A 20,159-nucleotide genomic window follows, 5' to 3' on the forward strand; every position below is an offset into this window, starting at 1 on the left:
GAAAAGTTATCACAGCTTTTTGTTCTCATCTAATGGGAAGAAGGGCAAAAGAAAAGGCAAATCCCTGCGAGCAGTAGCTGGCAGTCAGCAGAGTGGTTTGCTGGGATTGACTCCGAGTTGTGACAGAAATGTGGCAGCTTCCCATGCAGGGACAGCAGAGACAAGGACAGAGGAGGAGAGTGCAAGACAGCAGGAGGCAATGGTCAGCACATGTCCATGAAATTGGAGATGGGCAGGACAAACCTGCTGAAGCACCACTGAAGTCAGGACGTGTTCCAGTCAGGAATTTTGCCTGGGCACATCAACACAAAGCAGTAATGGCACAACACAGTTTCAGAATAGTGGCTGTGAAACAATTTCCCCATTTCTGCAGCAATGTGTTTATGGGACCTGGGGATAAGAATGGACCCAAGCAGTATGAGAAGTCCATTATACTGAGAGGTATTTCCACAACTCTGCCTCCATTTTACATGAGACCTAGGGCGGTGCCATGGAAGACGCTGGCAAAGAGGGGAAAGAGGGAGGACAAGTGGTGAAGAGGTGTTTCTATGCTGAAAGAAAAAAAAGAAAGGAAAATGCCCATTGGAACTTTGCTACCTTTAGCCTTCCTGCTCTAAACCTGTCATCTTGAACACTGGGGCTTTTAACAATTATCTTTTACAATCACAGCCACATGATGATGGAAAATATTAAATCCTATTATGGCACAGTGGGGCTTTTTCTTGAGAGAGACACTGAATGTTTTAACCTACTGTGGCAATGCAGATGGGTCTCCTTTGAGCCCTGTAGAAGAGATTGCTAATAATTGATTTATTATAGGACAATTTCACCATGCAGACAGAAGAGAAAAAAATGTTTCTAGTTTTATTTTCCATTGTCACAAGTATCTTATTTTTCTGTGCACATGCCGAGCCCTGGCATTCTGCAGTACCTTTGTATTTCTTCCTCTCCATTTTTCACATAGAGTTCAACATTCTTATTTCTTGCACACTGAATAAATGGAAATTTATTTTTTACCAAAAAAACCCAAAGCCAAAAAAATCCTAAGGAAGTTAATTAACAGGTTGGGTAGAGTGTTTCCTTTTTTTTTTCCTAATCTTTTTTTTTCCTAATGCAATACCAAACCCAGATCTTGTAAGTGCTTTTTTGCAAGGAAGGCACTGTGACATTTAAAAAGCAAATGCAGAATACATGTTCCATGTACTAAAGCCTAGTTTTATGTGCACTATGACCTAAGAATTTCAGTACTGATAGAAACAAACATAAAAAAATAAAAACCCTAGAAACATCTCTACATATAGATAGGGGTTGATGACCCAAGAAATAGATGCTGGAGTTCACCTTTTCACTTCAGAATACTGGAGACAAATAGCACATTGCAGTACCAAACATAGAGGCTTCAATGAAAAGCTGAAAATCGCGCTGAAATTACAAACTAGACAAACTGCATGCATGGGACAAGCTGGCAGGATAGAGACTGGTTGGGTTGCCTGCAAGATGGGCAGGAAATTGGCTAAAAGGCTGCACTCAGAGAGTGGTGATCAGAGTGTGTCCAGCTCTGGTCCCCACAGCTCAAGAAAGACAGAAAAATGGGAGAGGCTCCAGAGGAGTGCCATGACCTGATCTCTGAGCAATGACAGAGGGAAATCTCTTCCCTGCAGAGGAGAAGGCTCAGGGGCAATCTCATCCCATGTTTCCAGTAACTATTCCTGGGTAGCTACAAAGAGAACAGTGTTTCTACATGAGGAACCACAGGAGAAGAAAAAGTGAAATGGTTACAATTTACACCAGAAAAGGTTTCATCCCTGCGTAAGAGGAGTTTTCACAGTGAGAATAATCATTCCCTGGAACAACCCTGCATGGTCAAGGTAGAGCCCCCATCTCTGGATGTTTTTCAGATGTGACAGGGCAGGTTCCTACATGGTCCCCTCTTGGCTGCCCTTCTCACAAAAGACTGGGCTGAACTTTCGACATCTCTTCCAATGTGGGCTATTCTGTGTGAAAGAAAAGTTAAAAAATGTGTTTCCCAGCAGGTATGTTTCGTTACAGTTTCTCTCAGATATTGCATGACACAAAAATGAACCAGGTGGAAATCTTTACATTTTCTCAGCCCCTGTGACCTCAGCCTCTGTTTAAAACCTGATTTTAAACTCATCCTCTTATCCTCTAACCACAAATGGAGCACTTTTCCCTTGCTTACCCATTTTCTTTTTTTTTTAATTTCCTTTGATATCTTTTCCTAGTTTTGAATTAATTTGTTTTGATTTTTAGTTTGTTTTGGTTTAGTTTGATTTTTGGTTAGTTTGATTTAGTTTGGTTTAGTTTGATTGGGGGGGTTGATTTGGTTTAGTTTTTTGCAAACTTCATGGTTTAAAAGTGGGGGTTTTTGGGTTTTTTTTTTTTTTAATCTACATTCAAAGTAATTCATTTGACTTTCATAGAATGCTATCGTTCCCTTGTATTTAGGAAAATAGAAGAGACAAAGGTAAATTGTTTCACTTTGTGTTATTCTAGGTACTCAGCAGTTAGTTCTGCAGAGCACAAGTGCTCCCAGCTTGCCACATGGACTACCTTGTTGATACCAAAACCAGGAATGAAAACCTTCCTCATCCAACAGGAAGTTTTTCCCTTAACTTCACAGAAACTGAGAACGTGAGTACCTCACCCTTCAGCTAAGCATTTCCTTAATTCTTAGCTGAAATAACATTCATTTTACTCAAATCCAAAGCACAGAAACCAGTAGGAATTCTGGTCACCTCCTTCTGGAGCCTCCAGCCTGTGTGATGTGGACCCTGGGGAGACAGTGACCAAATTAAAATGCAGCTCTTCAGCAGAGGGCACGCTCCTGGTGAGGCACTGCAATGCTGTGGAGAACACACCCATGGGACCCGTAGCAAGAAATCTTCAGGCTGTGGGTGGGTGGGTGTTTGTGTTCAGACTCCAAATGAAAGCCCTCTATTTCCCACAAAACTTTTTGATAGAAATAAAAATATTTTGATGGATCAGAAACACTGCGTCTGTGAACCAACACTCTTCATTTAAGATTTTTTTAATGTAAATAGCTTCTTTTTCTAAAATAATTTCATTTTGACATTTAAAAAAAGGGTTTTAAAACAAACAACCCTGAACTTTCCAACTGGATCCCTTAATTTCCATATTTTTCCCTAAACAAATTCTAGATCAATACTTCCCACAGGTTCATGTTAATTGAAGTTAAAATATTTTTAAATGCCAAATATTTCACTGTAGAGAAAACAAAAAAGCATGATTAATTTTTCTATTCACAAATAATCTTCATCCAGTTCTTATACACCAAATATTCTATTTATTCACAGCAGATTTTATTTCCTAAGGTACCCATACACATAGAAAGGTTTTCTGAAGGCTTTCTTTCCTCTCAAGTAGTCAGAATTTATTTTTAAGCCAGCAAATGCTATGAATCACTTAAGTTAATACTTTCCATTGTACATTACTTTGTATTCATCAACAGAGAATTTCATCTTTTTTCAGGCAGCTTTGTCAAGGTGCCACAAGTCTCACCTAAGCATAATAATTCTGCATTTCCTCCCATCTCTATTACTTTGTTGATCATTAAATCAATGATCTGAAGAAAAAGGATGCATTCAGCACTGATTTGAGGCTTACAGTAGATGTGCTGAGACTTGACAATTATTCATAAACAAACCAAGATAAATATTGCCCTTAAAATTAAAAAGGAGGAGTTTGTCTTCTACCTCAGCAGTTCCACTGCTACAGACTGAAGCAGCAAAATGTTTAAATTACTAGTTAATGTTCCTGGTGAAAACCCACCCTCCTGACCTGCAGATCCTGAGCAACCCAGTCTAGTGGAAGGTGGCAGGGGAGTTGGAATGAGAAGATCTTTGAGGTCCCTTCCAACTCACACTGTTCTAGGATTCTGTGGTTGATCCAGCCAGAGCAACCACAGAAACCAAGTGAGCAGCAGTCACTGGGTAGAGCATCGCACAATGGTGGAGAGAGAAGGAAACAACCTTTTAAGTTGTCTTCCTTACATGTTGTCAGCAACATCTATGTATCACTTGGTGAGAAATTTAGGTTTTGGGATTTTCAGTATGTTGTGGATGGAAGCAAGATGGAGGGCACAGGGTGTTGTCCTGGGCTTCTTCCTCATGCTTCTTCTTCCTTCTTCTTCATGGGTTTGGGTGGCATTTTGTAATTGGGCAGAAATTCCACACTGCGGGCACTTTGGGATCAGTTATCGGGTTAAAAGGGAAAATAATCTAGGTGTCAGTTCTTAAATAGATAGTTTAGTCTTAAAAGACCTTGGAACAAGAGACTGTTGGCCATTTTGTGCCTTCTAATGAAAAGCTGCTGAACTCACAGTAGTGACACTGTTTTACTGATAAGAAATAATAAACACTTGAGTGCAAACATGAATTACTGTCTCAAGTGCCTTCAATCCAGACCCAGAGAAACCCAAAAATGGAACCCCCACACATCTAAGAGGACACAAGAGTGAAAATTCCTGGAAGTTTCCAGAACATATCATCCATTACAGAGATGAACAACTGGAGGAGCAGCAGCACCAGCAGAGTTGTGCAGCAGGACTGACTAATCACAGGCTGGAGAAAGGTCACAAATTTCACTGATGGCTACAGCCACTCATGTCAGCATCTGCAGCAGCAGCATCTCAGCAGCCTCTGCACCACCAGCCACAGCTGGTGAGGGCACCCCAGGCTGGGCTGCACTGCACATTTCCAGCTGGAGAGTGGCTGCTGTGAGAGATGCTGGTGTGAGACACCTGGGAGCTGCAGACAGAGGCACAGTGACCTTGTCCTACAAACATCATCCAGGGGATGACCTGTATGTGGAATGGGGGAAGACAGCCATGGGCCCGGGGCTCCCTGGATTCTTGATTTTTTTTTCTGAATTCTACACACTTTGGGCTTTAGGTATTCACCTGGCATCACAATGCTGCTCTCCTTGACTTCAGCAGTGCATGAGGAAGGATAAATCTGCAACCACACACGGGAAGTTCAGGCTCTACAGTAACAGAAGGAAAATTCCAGGAGAGCTCTCATAGAGACAGTGATGACTTAACCTCATAGAAGCACAGAATCATAGAATGTCCTGAGTTGACAGAGATACACAAGGATACTGGAGTCCAACTCCTGGCCCTGTACAGGACCACTCAAGAATCCCACCATGTGCCTGAGAGCATTGTCCAAATATTTTTTGAACTCTGTCAGGCTCGGTGCTGTGACCACTGCCCTGGGGAGCCTGTTCCAGTGCCCAACCAACCTGTGGGTGAAAACCCTTTTCCTAATATCCAAACTAAACCTCCCCTGAAAGCTTCATGCTGTTCTCTTGAGCCTAATTGCTGGTCACCACAGAGAAGGGATCAGTGCCTGCCCCTCATCCTCCCTTCAGGAGGAAGGTGTGGACAACAATGAGGTCTCTGCCCTCAGCCTCCTCTTCCTCAGCCTGAACAAACCAAGTGACCTCAGCTACTCCTTGTGAGCTTCCCCTCCAGGCCCTTCACCATCTCCATGACCTTCCCTTGGACAATTTCCAATAGCTCTGTGTCCTTACATCCTCAGCCTCTCTTACTGCCACTCTAACAGCAGTTGTAAGAATTAGACCTTTAGGTGCAACTCTTTCCACAAGTTTGTTGATTTACTAAGTACCCAACATACTTAATCCTTTTGGAAACCAGCTTTCGACCTCTTTCCCCACACAGAATAAGTTGTCAAGGTACAAATAAGAACTGATGGTGAATAATGGAAATTTCCTCCACTAAATGTGTTTTGGTTTAGGTTTGTTTTTTTTTTCTCTTAATGTGAACCATAACCTCTGTAAATACCAGAAAAGTGCCTATTTCTTTAAGAGGATCTGTATGTTCCCATAAACGCACCCACACAAAGTGCTAAATTACTCTTCCAAACAAAGGGTGCTGCATCTCTGAACCACTACTAGAGGTGTGCATGAGCTGTCTCTGAACCAGCTCTCAGGAGCAAGGAACAGAGGCTGCTCTGCTTGGGCTAAAGTCCCCTTCTCCCAACATCTGTGCATCCCAGTGATGTCCTGCTGCAGCTGAGCACCAGGCTAAGTTATAATGCCTCTATTATCCAAGCTGGCTCATGGATCTTTGCATCTTTCAAGTTCAAATGCTGCTTCTGAACAAGCTACATTTTGCCAAATATGCCATTTATTCCCTGATTATACCTTAGAACCAAAATCCTTTCTTATGCATAATGTGAAGCAATGCTAGGAATGTTTCACCATTTTTCCCCTGTCCTAATCCAGCAACCAGCCAGGAGTACAGGGTGGGGCATCACACAGAGAAAGGTGGTAGCAGATCACAGGAAATGTGGTCCTGCCCTCCAAAATGCCAGAACAGACTGGAAACCTGATTGGCAAAGGCAGTAGGAATGTGTATGATTGGTTGAAAACAAAAGATCACTTATGCCATAAAGACAAGTGTGAAGGGTGTTTGGAAAAGAGGGATAAAGCTCAGGGTGTCTGTCCCCTGTTCCATATTTTGGCAATAAATAAGTTTACACTCAATAAAAGGACATACATCTACAGTGTAAATGGCTGTTCCTCAACTATTTGTCCAGGCTCCTGTTCAGACAGTGAAGGCAAAGCTTGAGCATGATTTTTCTGTCCTAAAGAATGCATTTTAAAGGAGTTATCTGGGTAGCACCTTAGAAATATCTATATCTCTGACCTGTCCACAAAAAGAAAGCTGGTGGCTACTTTGAATGAAGCTGATTATACTAAAAGAAATTAATAAATAAATAAAAATGAGTAAACAAATAAATAAATTCCACTCATGATTAGCATCTCAGACAAAATGCACTCCTAGGCCTGAGCATTACCATAGAAGAATTATCAATGTCATTTCAGCATGGGGATCCTTGTGTAAAAATGTGAGGGGGGATGAGCAAATTTCATTGCAGTTCAAAGAACTCCAAGATTATACAAGTGGTCCCCAAAATTAAAGGGGCTGGGGAAGGGCACAGCATTTATCCTCTGATGGTCTGGCTGCACAAACTAAAGTCTCACAGGATGACCTAGAGCCAATAACCCTCTAATTCTGTACCTGTGCAGCCATCAGAAAAAATATTCTCACCCAATGCAAGCCTGCATTCCACAGTGGGAGCAAAGAGAGGGGCATCACCTCCAGACAGCTTAACTCCAGAGGTGGGACAAAGGCAGAAAAGAGGACTTCTGATGAGAACATTATCCCCATCACAAATGCTCCATGGTTGAATAACCATCTTTGATTATTGGATGAACTGGAATGGACAATACTTAAACCAAGATACACTTCAGCACTCACACTTATAGCTGGTAGCATACACAGATTTTTAAATCATGTATCTGCCTTAAGACTAAGAAATACTGTTCTTCCTAGCCAGAATAAGCTACAGGGATTCTGTTGCCAACCATAACATATAAAAGAACCTATAAAATTACAGTCACACGCTAAGGCATATGTCTCACATTTAACTTAATGTTTATCTTGTCAGGAAATTCAGCTAGACCATGCCAACATTTTGTTTCATTCATGCTGTCTTCAAAATCATCTGTTGTTGAGGGAGGAAAAGGAAGGGGAGAGAAAAGCAAAAAAGAAAATGCAACAGAATGATCCATATATATATATATATATACACACACATATATACACAAAAGGGACAAAATTCAAAATAATCTCATAAATAAGGCTCAAACCCAAAAGCATCTTATAAAGGACTCCATAGTAACAGCATTCACCTTTACATGGATTGAAGTTGCCATCTTCAATATCATCTATAAAATAAACAATGATTCTAAAATTCTAAGTCACAACATGTGCCCTTCACACATCTACAACATGAAGTGGACTCCTTGATTTCTGATAAGCCTTATTCTGCTGAAAGGTTTTGTGGGTGTTGGTGCTGAGGAAGTCACCTTCACACACTACAGACCTGGCTGGTATCAGCCACTCCTGAAAAACAAACTCGTCAGAAAAATCAATTGGAACACAAAAAAAGCAAAAGAGTGAAAAGGCAGCTACTTCTTTCAAAATTATCTAAAATATCTTTATTTCATTCATATTAGGAAAATATATTTCCTTACTTAAAACACAGCTTACACAAGTAAATAATTCATCATCATGAATTATTTAGAGATATGTGGACTTAATATGTTTACAAGTCCCAAGCTGTTTTACAAAAGAGGAAACATTTATATAATTGGCCCTCAAACTCTTTTTAAAATGCTCCTGTGACGCTGAGGGTTCTGATTATCAGTGGCACTGGTCCTGAAAGAAAAGCTTTTATAAACAGAGTGTTTGGTGGGAAGATGAGAGCAGTGGAAATGACTAAGTAAGGTGATCTTTTCTTAGTAATTGCTGATTATTGCTGCTGAACAAGATGATTCTTCCAAACGCCATCCTGTAAGCCTTGAGTTATCTCAGGTGTGGCAAAAGGTCTCCAAACCAGACACAATTAAGTCACTGACCTGAGGCATCATCTCCCAGAACAGGCATCTGCCATGTACAGACACAGGGCAAGCCAGACCCACTGCACTGCAAACATCAGCACCTTCCCCCTGGCAGTGAGTATTCAACAAATCCCCAGAGGAAGCCACTTATGCTGAGGAATAAACCTGCCCTTGACAGCCCAAGAAGGTTTTTGATAAGTTCATTTTCACCTCTGTCCTGCTCTGCATGCCACCCTCCTTTTAGAGTTGCTGCCAGTTTCCCCTGGATATCTCCATGGTCAGAAGTCCTCATGGAGAGGTTCTTTGCAGGTGCTGCCAGACCTCCTGTCTCTCTCTCAAAACTCTCTCTGAAAGCTCCTGATGACCCTGGTCCTTACAATTCAGAAAATTTTAGAGGCCATTCACTTTCTGTAATAGAAGTATAAAAAGCTGGACTAGATAAAGCCCTAAGAAGGCTGGTCTGACCCCAGAGGTGATTGGAATAGATGTTCCTTCCAACCAGAATTATCCTATGAAACTACCCTGTGAACAAAAATAGCTTTTTACTACTCACTTCATCAGAGAGTAAGTACAATAGCAGTCCCAGAAAGAAGCTAAGACTGGCTAAAAAAGACAGGCAAGGAAGATTGTCATTCTTGGTGCTCCCTTTATTAAGGTAACCTCAACTCAGAGAAGTCCACACAAGAAATACCTATTCCAAGAGAGAAAATCTCCCTGGATCTCCTGGATGTAATAAAGCAAAAAAAAAAAAAAAAAAATTACAAAAAAAAGCTCAAGTGTATTGTGGGAAGGGCTTACTTCTGTGTTGGATCTTAGAAAACCATTTCTGTTAGCTGACATTTCTTCATGCAATATCCTGCCACGTCCTGCTCTGAGGGAAGCACCTGTGCTTGTGCAGACAGCAGGCACCTGGCTTTGGGAGGGAAGCAAGGCAGGAGTGATGGTGCAGCCCCTGTATTCCTCCTACCTGCAGGTGTGGTGACCAAAGTAGCTCCAGCCATATCCTTGTCCATTCCCATCCCAGCCACAGGTTTCAGTATTCAAACAAGTGAAGGAGTCCCACCACAGCTGGGTTTTCTTACATCTAATGCAGGAATTTCAAATTAGAGCATTCAGGCCTTGCTTCTTGTCTTCACTGTCTCAGAACTTTGTGTTTGTATCTTTTATCTGGAGACAACGTCTCATCACTTGTGCCCAACACAGTCAATTAACTCCCTCTTTTCAGGAAGCACTTTTCCTCATCTCAGCTGTGCTGGGTTAGAGGTTGGACTTGATGAGCTTAGAGGTCTTTTCCAACTTAAATTGTTCTATGATTCTGTGATTCATCTAGAAGGCGTTCCTCACCTTTGATCTACCATCTGACAATGCAGCAGAGATCCATGTTGCACTGCTGATTCTGGCATTAGATGTGTCCTAATTTCATCTAACTAACCTATTTCAGGGTACCCTATCCCCACTACATCTCTGCCACTTTTAGCTTATTGTCATGGAGATTTTGAAGCTCAGAGCAGAAAAACGTGTACACGCTAAACTGAATTTCACCCATGCAGAGCCCAAGTGGAGAGGCTGAGCAAACCCTGGGAGGAGGTAGGAAAAAACCAGATCAATCCCTTGACCACATTGTGCAGCAATAACTCCAGGGCTCATAATTCAGCAGCAATCTTGACATCTGCTGTTTGTCCCCAAGCAGGAGCAGGGAGCAGTGGAGCAGAGTAGCCATGGTTACATCTCAGTTGCTGCTGCTGGTCACTCCCCTGTCGTTGGGTGATTCCATGATCACAAAGTCCCAGCCTGGGACAAGCTGGCTTAACAAGTCATCTGATGCAGCCCATTTCACCCTATATAGTCTGATTATGACTCTGGGTAATGATTAACTTTCCAAGGATATTAATTAACTTGCTCTGAGGGGCCTTGCACACCTAAGGTAGCGTTAGGCAGTCACACAAACGAATCACCACAGGGCGCTGCAGATCCAGCAGCTGCCAAAAACAAAGGGAAGCCATTCCCCCCACGGCCAGAGTCCAAAGTGCCTTCAGCATGTGCTGCTGTAGGCAAGAGGGTTATGCTGGTGTGTATTTTTAGTTCAACTAGCAGAGACTATTTCTGCACTCCGATGTCTGATGCTGAGCTAGCCCACCTTCTGTTTCTCCATCAGGGTATTATTATTAGCTGCACTAAACCAATGAGCTCCTCAGCACAGCAAGTTTGATAAAGCACTAATGTCACCTACTACCAACACAAGGCACCTAAAGAAAACAAGGCCTAATTTACAAAGCTACTAAAAATTAGCAGAAGTCTGATGATCATTCTTCACTAGCTTTATTCACTGGGGTTTTTTTGTTGTTTTTTTTTTTTTCCAACAATCTTCCCTCTTCAGACAAAAGAATTGATGCAATCCAAAAGAATTGAAGCAATCCAAATGAATTGATGCAATCCAAAATCTATTCCTCCCTTCCCCACCATAAAAAAAAAGAACACATCTAAGGGCTTTTCACGTCACCTTCTGGAATTATTATTCATCTCCATTTCATCCATTCATCCATATGGACATCTTTCAAAAGAGTAGCCTTGCTGAAATAATATTTATCTGCCTTGTAATCTTCTGCCTCATAATGCCCCTGACTTTGCTGCCTGGTTCCCCAGGCAAAGACAAGGAATGTTCAGGTGGTTGTGACATCCCAAGCTAAAACAGCAGCTTGACTTTGATCCATCCATGGCAGCCAACAAAAGCTTTTCGACCCAGAGGGCTCAGGCTTCCATGCCTTTCTCAAACAACAACCTCTTCACAGCCTTGTGCATTATCTTTCTTTCTGAAAAGACTTTTGTGCACGGGGATGACTCCTGCTGTTCCTGAGGTCAGTGGCAAACATCCCACAGCCTCCAGTGGTGCAAGGGCTGGGTGGCTGTGGAGCAAAGCACTCTAGAACATCACACAATGAGACCTTATTTCCTCTAACATCTTCTGTAGCAAACTGCACCCTCACACAGCTCAGCCTAAGCACAGCTGCAAAGGGAGAGGGAAATGGAGAGGAAACGTTGAGGCGCAGGCAGAAAAGAGAAGTTTTCAGCTGAGATTTTAAACCAAGACAGGCAGGAAAAGAAAATAAATAGCACTGTGGGACTGCAGGGTGTAGAACAGGATTATTATGCAGGGCAGTGTACTCTGTAAGCATCTGTAAGAGATACTTGCAGCAGCAGAGACTGCTCAGTTCTAATGAAATCCATCTGCCCTGTCCCACAGAGATCCTCATGTCCTGTGACGTGGGCTAGTTGGGCCCTAATAGTGCAGAAGAGCTGTGCAGATGTGAGCCAGTACCTGCAGCACTCAGGTGCTCAATCACACAGAGGGAGAGCACTTGCTACAGGTACTGGCAGACTGCCAGCTCAAAACCTGTAGCCCAGAGTTCTCTACAGAAACTGAAATATCAGTAAGAACCCAAATTTATATTTAGAGCACACAAATCCAGAAAAGTGGCAAGCAAAGAGATGTGATCCCCCAAAAGTGGGTGTTTGCCCATTCTGCCCCATCACCTGAGAAACAAATGGGAGACTTTTTTAAGCAAATACAATCAGTGGTTTCATGCAGACACCTCAAAGCTGACACTTACAAGCCAAGGGCATATTTAGCAAGAATCTGAGGTTACATCATCTATAGGCATCATCTCCCTGCAATGAGGTCAAGTCAAAGCCACTGAGCAGAGCAAGAGGCTATGAGTGGAAAGGAGGAGATAATTTAACAGACATGGAAGTTTTCATACTGAAACACCACTCCCGTCCAGGATTCAGTAGATGGAAATCCTGGTCCTTTTGCTCTGTTCTTCAAGAAATCATTTTCATACAACAGGATTGCTTTTCCTACTGCCACAATGGTGTTGGCAGTATGGGTTGACAAATTGACCAAGATACAAGCAGCATTTCACTCAAGCCACATCCTCCAAATAATACTTACATTCTTTAGGGCCATAAAAAGGTAATGGGACTGTGCTTGCCAGTGTCAGAAATAAATGCAATATTAACAATGACAGAAACCAAAATTATACATTAGAAGATGGTGCAGAACCAGACTCCTTTCCAGCTGTGCAGATCTGTATAGTAATATAATGGGGAGGTTTTTTGCCCAACTAGCTGGACCAAAAAAGAGCCTAGTCCTCCCCAGGCTGCTAAATGGTGGCATCAGGGTCCTAACAGCACAGGTAGTCCCTACCAAGCCAAGTTACAAAAATAAAGTCCCACTTGTCATTATGCTGAATTCTGTGAATCCTCAAAAGCCAGTGACCAGAGTCTCAGGTTTCCATGCAAAGAAGACAAACACCAATTTGTTTGTCACAGCACTGCTATGCATTTTCAGTACAAGTCTGTTGTTTAATATCTGCAGTTTCACCTCTAAATTCCAATAGAGTGCACAGGGTCTTAGCTATCCATGACAACACCCCGTAGCTAAGAACAAATAAAACAAATAAAAAGGAATTATGATTAATATAACAACTAGATACATATGTTATATATATACTAAGTATACTACTACAAAATCAAGAATTTGGTGGGTATGTATGCCAGGAAAAGGTGAAAGAACTGCTTACATTGTCTTAGTCCCACAATCCTAAGGATGAGAAAAGACAACAAGTAGGAAGAGCATATCAGGATACTGCATTTACCTGCAGTGCCTCATGTGCAGTAAGAGAAGTAAATTTTGTGGGTCCCTCTGTGACCACTGAAAATGATCTTACTACTGAAACATACCTAGGTCAGAGGTGTGGGGGCTACAGAAAAAAAGAATTCACACCAAGGCATGTTTGAACCCAAGAGAGAAGCAGAACTGACATGAGATTTCTGGCAGATTTATAGAGGGACCAGAGAGAGCTTCCCCCCTCCCCCCCCAAAGGTATTCTCTTTCAGTATGGGACACCACATGGATGTCAGCAGCATCTGAGTGTACAAAATTAAGAAATTCTTCCTTTTACACTTTGTTTGGATGCTCCATCTGTGGCAGTGGAACAGAGAAGAAATAAAACTGCTGAATAACATAGTCCTTAATATTGCAGGCACTAATAATAGGATTAGAGAGAGAATAAAATCATATCCTCTTGGATTTGGAACACTTGGAGGAAGCCAGCTTCTGACTCACTCTCCCAATAAGTTGAGATGAGGCGTGTCACAGCGCTGACCTTCTGAAGGAGGATCAGCCCAGCAGCCACAACTGCCCAGGTGGTTTCACTCCCTCCTGGAGCAGTGTCAGCAGAGGTCACAGGCCCTGAGGTTCTTGCAGCATGTCAGGCACTACCAGCATGCAAGGGAGGGAGCTGGGTACAGGAGGGATCAGAGGAAACACACACAGTGAGACACCTGCACTGTTTGTGCTCATGGACACAATTCTGCCAGAGCTGTGCTGGGGGAAGCACAGGCACTCAGATTGTCTCACCAGTGGGGGAAGAAGCTTTCAAACCATGAGCAAGGAGAGTGATGGAGCCCAGGGGTTACAGAGCAAAGAGACCCAAAGCTTGCACCACCTGAGCCAGTAGACCAGGAAGGAATTAAAACCTCCCTGAGTGCTGATGGGGTATCTGCTCAGCGGGCACAAAGATTCCCATTGCATCTCATGGGTATCATTTAGACTAAGAGAACTTGCCAAGACCAGTCTGACTCTGCAAGAAGATGAAAACTGGCAAAAAAAAAGCTTATTTCTGCATCAAGTATGGATTGGGTACATTATTTTAAGGGAATTAAACAGAGCAGTGTCCAGGTTCTCATGCAAAGATCCCATTGTCCCCCTCCTCACTGGGAAAACTTTTCCATGGTTAAGTGTCTGTCTCATTAAACAGTGAACCTAGCCAATCACAACAGAGTGTAAAGGAAAAGAAAAACCACAATATTGCTAGAGGGAAAATAACAGAGTGTGATTATTGAATAGAATAATAAACAGCACTGTACACATAGGCTCAAAATAAAATGAATAGCATTGTTAAACTAAAGGCAAGATACAACATTCTTCTTCAAATCATCTTTTGCTTCAGCTTACTACAGGGCAGGATCTGGAAAAATGTATCTTCCTTATTAAAAAAAAAAAAAACAAAAATACCAAGCAAAACCAAAACCAACAACAACAACAAAGCTAAGAACAACAAAAAACACCCAAACCCAGGCTTCAGCATTTCCAAAATTCCTGCCTCAACCTGTTGGCAAATGCTGAGTTTAGAACAATATACTACTATATAAGTCTTCTTTTGTTCTGAGCTCTGAGAGCCACAGTGGGTGACTAATGAAAATTAGCAAGCAAGATTTTAAAAGATGCTTAGTTATATCATGAGATACACATTTTTCCCCCTTAGAACAGTGCTAGTGAACAATAAGTGAGCATTGAGGGAGCAGGTGTTAACAGCTGTGCACAAAACAAAAGAAAGACCATGTTCCTGTCCATTACTAAACTCATAAAATAAAATATAATAGAAAAAAACAATAGGTAAAATGAAAAAAAAATCTGTCCTAAGCTTTCCAGGTTAAGGAATGGAAAGAGCGGCAGGACTGGGGGACACAGAGAAGTAAATACTGGATATCTGAGGTGAGGAACATCCTTGCTGTTTCCACTCATATCAGCCTCGGTGTCATGACTTTCCATGAACAGCCCTCTACAGAGGATTTCTATGGCCAAGCAGTGCTCATGAAAACATCCAGCTTCCCTGCCTTACCCAGGGTCATTTCTAACAGAAGTTTTCAGCCCAGTAGCAATCAAAAGTCCATGTATGAACTCTGGCTTCTCCATAATCACCTGCCCAACTCCAGCAGCAAAGCAGGCCTGTGCAGGAATACTTGCAGAGTGCTAATGTGTAATACCAAGAGCCTTTTGACCTTCAATCATCTGCTTGTGCTGATAGGAGGGTCACTACTCTGTCCCTCACTGAGCTGCCCCTGGATTATGCACTGTACATCTCTGCAACACATGTAAACAGGATTGTGGCTCTGTCACTGTTTTCTGAGTGTCAGACACATGAGCAGGTTTGCACTCTTTTTACATTTTGACAGACACTTTTATTCCCTCTCTGTTACTACAAAGAAGTCTCAAGACCTAAATATTCTCTGAATTTGAAGCAAACACCAAATCTCATGCAGAAATACACCATGTAATGTGTCCAGACTCTTAAGGACTGTAGCCTTACTGTGCTTTAGTTTAATTAATGTAAGTATCAAAAATCCTCCTCTTCAGTTAAACTTGGTGTCTGTGAGCACTGTCATTACCATAGATCAAAGAGCCCCTTGTAGAGAAGACCTGTTGTGATGAGGTCAAGTTCCTCAAGAAATTATTTTTCAGATTGAAGCACTGATTCCAAATAGCTGCCTATATTTCCTTTTTCTATCCCTTAGCTTATCAATTTCCCTTGAGATGGAAAATAATTCCCAGGTAATTTTTGCAGCACTTTTGCATAAGAACTGGACATGAGCTCCTGCCTACCCAAATTCCTTGTTCTGTAGCTTGGAGAATGTTTGTAAACATAGAGAAAAGGTGGGTGCAGTTCTGCCCTCTGCTCTGTACCTATAAACTTAAAATTATATTCCAGCTCCTGCTGATTTTAGGAGGATCTACAGACACAGCAAAATGCAGGACTGGGACCAAAAGCCACTCTGATTTTCAAATCAGGTTGAACATGAGAGACAGGTGTCTCTTAACCTACGTACAAGGATATACATATATAAATATATATATACACACAAGTATAGAATTGTGTTGGGTTATACCCAGACCATCCCCATGTTTGAATTAGGAAGCATTTCCAGCATTGCATAGACAAAGATGATTTAGGGAGGACAAGGGACACCAGAGAGGAAGAGCCGGGTTTTGGAGAAGGAGACAGAGACAGCAGCAGCGTCAGATCTCTTTCTCCTTACTGCTGACAATAACAAACAAACAAAGAAATAAAAATAGTTCCGTGGAAGTAGAAAGAGCTCTCTGCAGTCATTACACAGCAAACAGTCACAGCTCAAACACTTGGCTTAAACTTACTTCTTATTGTCCCTCCCTTCGTGCTCCTCAGACATACGCACTCAGCCACATCTATTTGCCTGCACAAGGACACTCCACAGCTTTGTATCTCATCTGTTTATAAAAGGACAAGGACTGTCCTCATGTGCTTTTGGATCAGAACTATTCTTCCTACCTTCTGAAATGCACCCACTTCATGCTTTCTCACAACAGACGAAGTGAGCATCTTTTACTGTGTGGCCATCAGATGCACATCTTTAAGATTTTATTTTTTTCATTTCTTAGGAGGTGTAAAGGTTTAAGTGCAGTATTTTTGCAATTCTATACATACATATATTCTCAGGTATGACTGCATTGATAATGTAATAATTAAGTCTGGTTTTAAAGCACTTAAGGTGAATCTGACAGTTGTGGACTACAGTGAGGTTTCTAGTCTTGTCTATTCATATACCTCTCTGCTTTACAGCTCTCTGCTGAATATGATGAGAGAGATTTATTTGTAGAGTGGGTAGAGACAGAAGTCCGTTGTCGCATAATTTTTTTTTCTTTAAGGGTTATTAATTACCACGTCAACCTTTGCTCCGCTGCTGCTGCCCACTTTTATTTTAGAAGCGCAGCCGTTCCCCACTCTGCTCACATTGTGCCCCCCCACCATCCCCTTTTCCAACAACCTTTTAGAACATTATTTATTATTCCTCCTCTATCTGAGTGGAGGAGAGAGAGAGGGACAGTATGGCAGGGATGGGGAACACGAGCTGGAAAACATGCTTGCCTGGAATTGTCATCACACTGCTGTTGGAAGGAGCGAGCCGGAAAACTCGCAGCCAACACTCGCATGCAAACACACACCAGGCACACAGCACATTGATCCCATCCCGGGGAGTTTGTGAGCAGCCCCACAGCTCTTACCTGGCTGGTCTGGGATCCCTCTGCAGTGCAGCTCCCTCGGCTCCCTGTGCCCTATTCCCCCCGGGAGCAGCGGGGCCGGGGCTGTGACCGGGTGCCGCTGCGGGAAGGGGCTGGCAGCAGCTGGCTGCAGCCTCGGCTGCCGGGCTCTGGCTCCTGCCAGGGCTGCTGCTGCTGCTGCTGCTCCTGATGATGCCGAGGAGGAGGAGAGCCGAGTGAGGAGGAGGAGGATGCTGGCGGTGATGCTGTTGCCATGGTTACCCAACTCGGCGGCGGCACCGCTCAGAGCAACAGCTGCCCCAGCACCCAGATCTGCTCCAACCCATGGCTGCCAAGCAGCCCTCGATGTGCAGGCACGGGGATGTCACCCCAGAGCCCCTCTCCATAGGGAAGGAGGCAGCCAGCAGGATGGAGGTCACTCCTTGGCACGGTTTTGGGGCTCTGGGAGAGCAGATGGAGTGATACATCCAAAATGTTTGCATGCTGCACTTGTCAGCAGAGAGCTCGCTGCCCTGCAAAGGTCAAACACCAGCTTCCAGGAGGGAGAAGTTTCCTTTTTTAGGGGGTCCTTGCATTTTTATAAAGAACTGAATAAAACAGCAAAGCTGGGGAAGGGAATAACTTTCAAAGTTGCTGCTGTGATACAATTTTAAAATTTTCTTTTTTAAACTAAAGGCCAGCCCTTTGCCTTTAAATTGGGACTTAAAAGTTAGTGTCTTATTGTCCAAAGGTTTCTTTACATAGGGAAATATCCCTAGAAGTGGGTTCCTTGTGTGAGAGAGAACTGCCTCTAACCACCAAACAGTGAGAAAAAAAACCTTCCAGAAAGGAACCCACTTACACAGCACAGGACACTAATTCTTTCATGCATGAAGCAAACAAGCTGAACTTTGCCTTTGTCTAATGATCTGAAAATAAGAAACTAAAAAGATCTCAGGTGAATGGACTGCCACATGATCAAAATACTGGGTATTAACTGAGAGAGACATGGGAAATCAAGGCATTCAGCTGCCATTTATTGATCAAAGAGGCATGTTGTGAGGCTCTCATTTTGCACTGGAACATCACAAGACACAACAAGGTCAGAACAATCAAATGTCATTTCCATCCTAAAATGTCAGTGCAAAGCTACGTAATGCTCATAAGCCATGACAGTTCTTTCAGGAGCTGGTACTGTTTGCAGGACATTGTGAAACCCTGTCTAGAAAATACTGAAAAAAAAAAAAAAAGAAAAATCACTGGTGGAAACTTTCTAAAGGGATTTGCTTCCTGATGCCAGATCTCTGCTTGCAACCTGAACGCTGCAGATGATTTGAATCTATGAGCTTGAGGCACCAAGAAAATGAACTGGATGATATTTCCTGTTAAAGTATCAAACCTGGATAAATGGTTATAGAAGATGGGAGCCTACAAAAAAGATGGAAAGGGATTTTTTACAAGAGCAGGTAGTGACAGGACAAGGAGGAATGGCTTCAAACTGAAGAGAGTAGGTTTGGGTTAGATATTAGGGAAAAGTTCTTTGCTGTGAAGGCGATGAGGCCCTGGAACAGATTGCCCAGAGAAGCTGTGGATGCTGGAGCCCCAGAAGTGTTCAAGGCCAGGCTGAATGGAGCTTGGAGCAACCTGGTTTAGTGGAAGGTGTCCCTAGCAGGAAGGTTGGAATGAAATGTTCTTTAAGGTCCCTTCAAGCCCAAGCAATTCTATGATTCGATGCTGTGCTGTTGGCAGCATTTCTCGAGATATTCTAGAAGACAGTGTCTCCACACTGTGTTCATTTGCAGAGTCATAATCTGGTTCATATAAAATCATTTTCTATATATCTCTCATGACTGTGGCAGAAACTGGAACTACCTGACTGAGGAGGAAAAAGTGCCAGCCAGCCTACACTGTCAGACTTCCTTGGAGTAACTGCTGATTTCACAGCCTCCAAGTATCTTATAAACCATATCCCTGAAGATTTTTTAATTAATCTTCTCTTAGGCAACAATTTTGATGTCTGCTCAGAGATTATACAGAATAGCTTACTCAAAGGGACTTTCTAGCACTCTAAAAAGAAATAAGAAATATGTTATCTATTTTAATCTTTAAAAATGTTATGCATGTAAAATTAGACAGGACCCTGAAACCCTTCTCAAGAGCTAAAAAATATTTGCTGCCTATGTGGCCCAGGAGATTCCCTGCTGTAATTTTGAATGCAGGGCAAGAAGATCTCATTGCAGTAATGATGGTGAGCACATCTAAATCACCCATTCCATGATTAACCAGCTGACAGCAAAACCCATGGTTATTCTGAATAGATCCCTGAGACCACAGACAGAACTTATTTCTGCTAAATCAGGATGTGTACTGAAAAATGTGCCTGCTGAGGTGTGTGTAACCAGTTTGCAAGATTGTATTTTCCATGTTTGCTTATTGGGGCTTTTTTTTTTTTTTTTGGAAACTGCATGAGAATAGCAGGAGAGAGCTGTCCTCTACCTTCAGGTCCTCTGGCTCAGTGTGTCTGTGTTATCCCACTGAGGAATTGCCCATCTTAATTCTCTTCCTAGTGCTGACCTGCAACACTGAGGAAAAATCCACCTCAAAGGAGATGCAGAGTCCACTGAAACAAATGGCTTTGATACCTTTCTGTCTGTATCCTGCAGAGTGGGCATCTTCACCTGAGCCATGTGAGGACAAAGGTCTAACAAAGCACAGGGGAAAAAAATAAAGAAAAAATTTAAAAGAAAGGTAAAATAGTTTCATTTTCCCTCAGTCATGGAAGAAGGTCCCGCATGGTGGGATTGATGACTTGCATAATTCACTGGGAAGAAAA

General features: G+C 42.6%; 1 protein-coding gene across 1 annotated transcript in view; it reads right to left on the bottom strand.

The window, feature by feature from the left end:
• The window catches only part of FAM135B (family with sequence similarity 135 member B), a 201,622-nt gene extending 184,160 nt beyond the window's left edge, over positions 1-17,462 (bottom strand). The window contains exon 1 of the mRNA XM_036401048.2: positions 17,351-17,462. The gene's annotated coding sequence lies outside the window, so the exon portion shown is untranslated. The remainder of the gene's footprint in view (positions 1-17,350) is intronic.
• Between the last annotated feature and the right edge of the window lie 2,697 nt (positions 17,463-20,159).

Source organism: Molothrus ater, chromosome 1 (assembly GCF_012460135.2).
Source record: "Molothrus ater isolate BHLD 08-10-18 breed brown headed cowbird chromosome 1, BPBGC_Mater_1.1, whole genome shotgun sequence".
NCBI lineage: Eukaryota > Metazoa > Chordata > Aves > Passeriformes > Icteridae > Molothrus > Molothrus ater.